The sequence below is a fragment of the Parasteatoda tepidariorum genome, chromosome 4 (genome assembly GCF_982258835.1).
Source record: "Parasteatoda tepidariorum strain Cologne lab strain chromosome 4, Ptep-v5.0, whole genome shotgun sequence".
In the NCBI taxonomy this organism is placed as follows: Eukaryota; Metazoa; Arthropoda; class Arachnida; order Araneae; family Theridiidae; genus Parasteatoda; species Parasteatoda tepidariorum.
In genome coordinates this window covers 89,826,895-89,836,330 of record NC_141758.1, presented here as the reverse complement: position 1 = coordinate 89,836,330, position 9,436 = coordinate 89,826,895, and positions in this window count along the sequence as shown.

Genomic DNA, 9,436 nt, shown 5'->3' with positions numbered 1-9,436 from the left:
TTATAATCTGTTGCCGTGTTGGAGGATTTCTGCTACAATGATCACAAATTCCAACAAATTCTTATCATATCATTAATTTACTGAAAATTCATACTGATTAATGATTTTATATTTGAACCGCTTTTTTAGCAATTTTTTTCTATGAAAGTAGCCCTTATGAATGAAAGAAATATTTGCCACGAAATTCGAAGCAGAGCATAAAATAAATTTCAACAAATTAGTTTAAGCTTCCCAATCTACTGAAACATTATCTTCATGATTAACGAAAAATATGCTTATGATGAATTAAAAAAAAATATATCGAAATAATTTGTAAAGAAATTAAAGAAAAAAAAATTTGAATTTTGAGAAAAAATATAGTAAATTTAAATTTCCTGATGTATAAAACTTTTTGTATAGAACAGCAAGTGAAACGCTAGTTTTACACTAAAATTGGTTATCCATTTCTTAATAAGTTAGTGAATTTTATTTTAATAGCCGATTATTAGTTTATGCCGAGTTCAATACTTATTGGATATTCAAAACAAAATAAAATAAAATTATTATATTTTGAAATGTACTTGATATTTAAAAGGTATTTTCTTTCTGTAAGTTTTTACACGTCCTCCAGGAAGTTCCAACGCCCCCTAGAAGTCTTCAACACTCACTGGGGGGTGGGACGATAGCCTGATGAACAATTATTTACCTATATTTAAACAATATTATTAATTCTCCCAAGTTCAAAGTTGCCACTTATCTCCTAAATTGAATAAAATGGGAATAAATTGTCTTATCTGTCATTTTTAGATGTCTACAAATGGAAGTTCGTGATTGCGTTTAGGGGGTTCTATATAATTATTTTTATTAGCTATTTCGCACATACTAAACGTGAAGAATAATGCGAAAAATAAATATATGTTTTTATTATATACGTTTTCTACACATTTATTTCTAAGGAAATATGCCTGTTTTGTGAATATCAAAGTTTTATTTTTCTTCAAATCGCACATGTCTAAACAATTCTGGGGCTACCATTGGGGAAAATCCTGGAATTTTGTGTGCCATATAAATCTTCTGTTATCAAATCATTTCTTCTGCAAAATAAACTGTTTACTCTCCCTTATGAAGAATGATGCGATATCTTATTAGTAAAGCCCGGAATTTCAGGCAATAAGAAATGCAAAAATAGGCAGGCAAAAAGGCATTTAAAAAGCTTGAAATAGGCACTTAAAAAAGGCACTTAAAATTGGAGCAAAATGGTAGTTGGTAATGCCTAAAAGCCCGTATAGGTATCCAAGGTATAAAAAAAGTTGCCAGAAGTATCCGGTATACCTACATATTCATTTTACTCGACTGTCGTAGCAATAGTACAAAAGTGGACATAATTGCAAAAAAAAAAAAAAACCTCAACTGCGTAAGTGTGAAATATAAATTGAAAACTCATACTTACAATAATATTGCATGCAGATTTATTCTAATGATTGATTGTTGTTGCACATCACAACTAGATGCTTTTTCAAATTTTCAAAAGAGAAATTTTGTCTCCCGTCAATCAATATAGTTTTAAACAAAGAGAATGATCTTTCTACTTCGACAGAGGTTATGGGCGCATACCAAAAACAACTTGCCATGGTAGGAGATATGGTAAGTTCAACTGCAGTATCACCAGAAAGTACTTTTTCAATGTCCTTGATGCATTCAAAGTCTGTATTTACAGAGAGGACGTTTTCACATTTCTTCCTTATTTTGTCACCAGCTGATCCAGGCACAGACATTAGTTATTCAATAGTATTGTCGAAAATCTTTAGTGACTCGGACAAAGACATATTTCTTTTTTCCATGCGTTCAATAGCTCCAGGGAGCTTCCCAAAATAAATAAAAGTCAGTTCATTTTTTATTTTAGAACTGCTAAGCAGACTTTTACTTTTTCTTATGGATATTGCCTCTTCATTCGGAAAGCTGGTAAGGACTCGAGCAACTTCCTCAAAATTTGTGCAGTACTATGAGACTGCTGAAATCCATGTTCCCCATCTCGTAAGGATCGGTTTAGGAGGCAATTGAATGTCTGGTGCAATTTCTTTGAACACTTGAACTCTTGAAGGGGCTTTCACAAATATTTTTTTCACACTAAAAACAAGCGAGTCTACCTCAGGATAGAGATCTCTTACTTCCTCTGCTATCCTGTGCAATGCATGAGCAAGGCACGTTAGATGGATCATATTAAGAAATAAAACTTTTAAGGCATTTCCAGCTTTTTTCATGTAGGTGGCTGCATCTGTAAGAAATAATAGCACTCTTTCATGCTCAGTACCATTTGGCCAAAGTAAAGCAAGTGCATTAGTGAACAATTGTGCAATTGTAGTACTGTTAGTCTTTTGCAACTGTTCAGATGTCAGCAAAAAGATTTCATGTTTTTCAAATGGGTCCATAACACCAACAATAACATTCGCAACATATCGTCCAGTTACATCTGTCGTTTCATCTATAGATAGCCATATGTTTTTCGTTCCGATTTCATTTTGAATAGTTTTAAGAACTTCGGTGTAACAGTCATCTAAATAAGTTTTCCTTAAAGTTGATTCAGAGGGCACACTTTGATTCATATATTTTTGCAAAAAAGCTCGTATGCTTTTAATTTTCCAGTTTCCACAGCAGAATGCCGGCATCTACAAATGATCTGCATAAATCCAATGCAAATTTCCGATTGCGAAGATAATTGAAAGATGAATATGATGAATAGCCATTCATGATGAACAGCTCAGATGAATAGCCATTGTACTGTAGGAGGGGTGACCACTGCCTCAGAGGGAGGGAGTTGTCCAAAAGTCCTAATCTCTATAAATGCATTACAATACGTCGGATGACAGTCAACCATTTCTGTACTTCAAAATTTCCTCATTTTGCGTTTATGCTCGGTCAAAAGCACAAAAAGCTTTGCAGAAAAATTTAAAATTAGACAGAAATAGGCATTTATGAACAAAAGGAAAGAAAAAGGCATTTTCAGAAGAAAACGTTTAAAAAAAGGCAGAAAAGGGCATTTATGGCATTTTGCCTGAACTTCCGGGCTCTACTTATTAGTTGGCAAAGTGGCGGTCTTGGCGCCTCTTTGTTTGGCGTAAATGTTAAAGCGTTGTCAAACTTGCAAAACTTAAAAAAAATGAATGTTGAAAATTTCGATAAGCATCAGGCAATTTCTGAAGGTTCGTTGACATTACACGATTACGTTTTTATTTACAATTTTGATTTCAACTGGAGTCGAGCCAAATTGGGAAATTTTATTAAATTATTCTATCAATGAAATAGAATTACACGCGCTTTATTTAAGGAAATATTATATACGATATAAATAAATAACTGCATTTGATGCTTTCAACACAAATGACCAGAGATTTTAATTTCACTGATAACTTAGTTTACAAGAATGTCAAATTTGTGTTTTCACTGTAAAACATAATTTTTAAAAAATTAATCCCAATTAATTATTAATTTTAATTAGTTAAATAAATAAAATAAGTCATTAGTTAATTTTCATTAACATTAATTAATAATTTACTAAAAATTAATTAATGATTATTTTTCAATTAAAATTAATTGTTGATTATTTTAAATTAAAATTAATCAATAATTAACTAAAAATTTATTAATGTTTATTTTTTAATTAAAATTAATTATTGATTATTTTAATTAAAATTAATTAATAACTAATTAATTAATTTTGAAATCAATTTTTTTATAATACAGAAAAGGTATAGTTATAAAAATGAAAATTTATTATCTGATTTAAGATATATTACCGGCAAAAGACATGGTCACAACACTGGAAATATTTAATAATTTTTGAAAATTATCAGAATAGCGCCCTTTTCTGTTAATTATGTTCGGTTCCATTCTTTTTTATGGTTACTAAGGATAGTAACAGGAAATCCTTTGTTCGCATATTGTGGAGAAGTTTGTCTAGTTTTTTTAATGTTTTCTGATACAATTAATTATATCAAGGGAAAAATGTATAGATTCCATGTAATTTTTTTTCACAGACACTCAAAAAAAAAAAAAAAACGGTTGTCATATTTTTCGAAAATAACCTTAAGTGTTGAGAATTTTTTCTAGAGACCGTTCAAATATTAGGTAAGCATATTTTTGGGAATTTCGGTCTCCCCCCCTATTGTTATCAAAAATAAGCAAAACACGAACCCACTCTCATTGTTACGTAAGCAAATTGTACCTTTCCCTTGGTTTTTGCTTTAATTTTGATCTTTATTTCTGTTTTGTCGTTTTAGAATTAATTTCAAACAAAAAGATACAACATTATATTGAACGAAGCTTACATTTTAATTCCTTTTATGAAATTTTGAGAAGAATATTCTTTAGAAAGTTTTTGTGTTCAAAACTGTTGACCTCTAAAACTCTTCGAAGAAATTTAATTTTAATAATTTTTATTTAATAATTTACTAAAGTTAATTATTTATTCATTAATTTTTATTCCTCTGGAAAGTTTTTTGTTAAATATTTTTATTTTGCTTTTTAAGAAAATTTTTTAAGTAAGGGATATTTTATAACTTGCTTAAACATTGTCTATACCCTTATTTCTTAAGAAAAAAAGGGGGGACGGGGTTTGTGATTTGTTCGTCATTAAGATATATTTGAACAGTCTCTCTCCCTAGCACATTTATTAAAAACATCTAATTTAGTTTAAAAGATGCAAGATTGAGAGAATATGTTGAGTTAACATCGCTTTTTTAAAAAAATATTTTTTAGTCAAGTGAAAAATGCTATGTCTCTTAATAGGGCTATATTACGAAAACGATTTTTCGCATATGTTTCACTAGTTAGCTGTATTTTGTTTATGGAAACTCTGGCAGACGATTTTCGATATTTTAAAATAATTTTTGGATCCACAGGTTTCAAACCATTTTCATAAAAGAATGTGCGGCGCATTTTCTTAAAAATACCAATAAACGTTGAGAAATATATCTAGAATAGTTTCAAAAATATCGAATTCAGTTCAAAATATGCAAGATCGGGAAAACAGATGGCGCTAATATCGTTTCTTATACAATGTTTTTTTTGAGTAAAATGAAAAATACTATGTAGTCATCTTTTTTAGTTAATCACGAAATTGTTTTTTTTCTTCTCTCCTTTAAGCTTGATAAGTCTACTTCATCTTGTTTTTGAAGTCTATTACGAACAATTTTTGATTTATTTAAAAAATTTTTTTGATCAATAGGATTTATTTGAAACCGGTTTCCCATGAAAACATGATTTTTAAAATACTGACGGAGTCAAATATTTATAGAACACTTTTTAAAAATTAAATTTAACACAAAACATATAAGATCGTTAAATCGTAATTAGATAGATTGCATGCATAGTTAGAAAAATTAACGGATTGACTTAAATTCAATTGTGAATTACAAATCATGTAGTTAATTTCTCTTTAGTTTATTTCCACATAGTTTAAATTTTAGCTTAAATTGAAAGTTTCGATTTTGTAATTACAAAGACACTCTGCACCAGGAAGGTCGTATGTCTGCTTGAATTCTTTTCCACATAGCCAACCTATTGACTACATGTTATTGCCTGGCTTGACAGTTTTCAGCCGGTGGTACGCGTACCACGTACACGTAAACGCAAGTAGAAAGCTTGCATGACGTGTGTGAATGTAATAAAATATTTTGATACAAATTTTTTTTCCAGTTCTGATTACTCATATATGAACTATTGTTATTAGAGACATTTTTTTTCTGGATATTGATCTCTTTCATTGCAATTCTCTTTCCTGTTCTCGTATTTGTACATGGAGTAAATTAAAAAAAAAGTGCATGCAAGTTGTTCCCTAATAGCCCTTTAGGGGGCCATCTTTTTCTAGTAATGTTATCTTAAATTTTTTTTGTGATTGAAATTGATTTATAAACAGAAATTCATTTATCTTATTACCTAAAATTAATTATATTTTTTTAGTGAGTTTTCAAATTTTTACCTACTGTAAGAATTAACCAGAAACTCTAACTTCCCAGCTTATAAATAAACAAATTTATAAACTCCTGTTAATAACTACAAATAATCTTGGGGAGAAATGATCAAATGAACGAACACATAACGCGCAGGAAGAAATTGCTCTCTAGTGCTCGCATCTCTCTTCTTGATCCCTGCAAACCTTTACTATTACCCACATTTATGTAAACAAAGCCTCTCACTGTTTTTTTTGTATTTTTTGAAATTATCAATAGATGGCGGCACAAATCATAGGTGGGAGAATAGCTTCCCACCAACAGTAAAAAAAATAATGAAGTTGGTGGGAAGGATACTTCCCACGGCCTTATAAAAGGTTAATATATATTTACGAATCTGTTGCAAAAAAAGAATATAGGGTTATTCAGAAAATCTTCAAGTCTGACATTGCAATCAAACTGGTTTTGATGTTTTCTGTCACGCTAGTTTATGTTTTCAGTCTGGATCTTCACTGGAAAAACCCTCGTCCAATCCCAGGAACGTCTGCAAACAGTGTTCAAAAACATTAGTCTTTAGACCTTTTAGATAAAACTAACAATTAAAAAAATTACTGCACTGTCCACGCTGGTTCTTTCCTTCAAAAATTTTCTGAGTAAAAATTAATTTTTATTTTAATTTTATGTAGTATGTATCAAAAGTAAATCCAGTAAACACCCACAAAATTGAATAATCGAACAATACAAAAGCTGTTTCAAAAGGAAGAGAATTTAAAAGAATATTTCTTATAAAAATATTTTTGTTGCATTGCTTTGCCTTTTTTTATTTATCTCTTCAATTTTCAGTTATTTAATTTTTACATAATTTATTCCTGGTTATTTCTACTATCGTCAACTAGGTTGTGTTAGGGGTGAATGACTTTTTGATTTTGGTTTCTATCGAAAGTAGGACACATCATAAGCATTGAGAAATGAATTGCAACCCAACGCATGAAATGTCATCTTACGCCGCTAGGAGAGTTCCCTATTAGAGACTTCCTGTTGGTGCGCATTTGCACCAACCGGTATTTTGTTTTATATAAAGTATCTTTAATTTTATGTTTTGTAATAACATTGTTAAAAATTGCACTAGAAAAGGTCCTTTCAACCGCTATCTTCCGGGCTTAATTTTCAAAAAAAAAAAAAAAAATATTTCAATGCAATTGAGTTTCTTTTTGTTATTTGAATGGCCGTTTGTCCTGAAGATGAAATATTGTTTTAGAAAAATAGGGTTTCTTGTCCTGATGAAGAAATAAAAATTATATACAGCATATTTCAAATAATCGTGCTTCTACTTTTTTTACGACATTATGAGAACCAAATCAACAAGTCTTAAAAACATAGATATTCGGTAAGCGTTCCAATAGATTTTCTTTCAAATTTACACTGCCAAAATTTGCAAATATAAGGTCATTAAAAATATACATAAAAACTTTGTTTAAATTTTTGTTGAGTTTTATAAAATGATAATAAAAAAATAAATAAATCCCCATATAGCTAAGTCTGTGTTATCAAATAACAGATAAAAAACAATCATTGCTTTTTCTTCTTAAAACTTTTCTGTACTATTTGTTCTGTATACTGATTTTGTATACTGATTTATAGTAGTATACTTATTAACAATTTTTCTTAATTTATTTGGAAAATGTATCAATGGGAATTGTGCTGTTGTTTTTAATCAAAGACATTCCGTTTTATCGCCATCTAATTCAGTCATCAATTAATTCAATCGTCAATTAATTAACAACATCCATCAATTGACTAATATCTTCCAATTCTATCATCAATCAATTCAATCAATTATTATATTCCAATTCAATCATCAATCAATTAGCATCTTGCAATTTAATCATCAATAAATTAACAACTTTCAATTTAATCACCAATCAAGTAACATCTTGCAATTTAATCATCAATAAATTTACATCTTGCAATTTAATCATCAATCAACTAACATCTTTCAATTTAATTATCAATTAAATAACATCTTTCAATTCAATCATCAATCAATTAACGTATTCCAATTTAATCATCAATAAATTAACATCTTTCAATTTAATCATCAACAATTAACATGTTCCAATTCAATCATAAATCAATTAACATCTTACAATTTAATCATCAATATATTAACATTTTTCAATTTAATCATCAACCAATTAACATATTCCAATTCAATCATCAATCAATTAACATCTTATAATTTAGTCATTAATAAATTAACATCTTTTAATTTAATCATCAATCAATTACCATCTTCCAATTCAATCATCAATCAATCCTGAAATAACTCAAATGCTGTATGATGGAAACCCTATCCTAAATTCAATATATCCCTCTATTTCTGTTATCCAAACAGCCCGGTTGGTTAGAATTTTTAATTATTCATATAATTAAAGAACCTGACTACATGATTCACTGTCCATTTGGTCTCAGAAAAGCCTTCAGTTCACCCGGCAGAATCTATTCAACTCTGAAAATCTGCTGTTGTCCTTCAGGAATCGGGTCGCAAAGCACGCCGGGAAACGGCTTCTAAGATTGCCAGATTCCCCAGACCTAATTAAAAGGTAACGGGCTACCGGATCCCTGATAGAAAGTGCTGATTGTAGTTAGGCTGCAGTTTCACCGAATTTGTGTAGTTACAGAGACTTGGCGTTTAAAAGCCTTTATTAAGTATGTATAAAGTGGCCACCTTAAACTCGGTTTTAATCTCGACAGCAAACAGCGACGCTTGGACGAACTTCTTTAAAATTTCTCTGTTTGATTTAACCGAACACCCTATTCTGGGCACGTAGAAATATTCTCCGATGAGTAACTACTTCCACCCCCAACCCCCAATCGCTGCTTAATCCAAGCCTGGAGGGGTATTTATTTATGTGAAACATTCTACGTAATATGATGTTAAATATGGCTGGAGTGGAATTTAAAGGAAGAATGGGAGGTTTTTCACCATATTTTTCCGGCACATGTTATGTTACTGAATTTATTGAGATTGGTGAGACATAAGTTGAGGGAAGATTTTGATGGAAAAGTTCTGTTTATTTTTCCAATTTAAAAGTTGTAAACTTTTAAACACACATTTTGCTTAGACATAACGAAGTTTTTAAACCGTGTTCGAAATAAATATTTGTATTTAAACTTTTAAAATTATTTCAACATTACTATAATATCTTTTACTATTTAATAATTAATATTTTTTTGTTAAATAAATTTTTATTAATTAATGTGAGTAATTATGTAATTGCTGGAAGAACGTGTTAAGATGTAATTTACGGAATCTGAACTTAAATCAGCTTTAATATTTATAGAAATAGCAAGATAAACAACGTAATTATTTTATTAATTAATAAAGTTTTAAAAGAAAACATTAAAGATTTATAATTAACGCCATGTTTTGCCATTATTGGAACTGCGTATTTTGGATTGTTAAAGTAATACGTAAGCATGTTTTTGGCATTTATGGATACATCCCC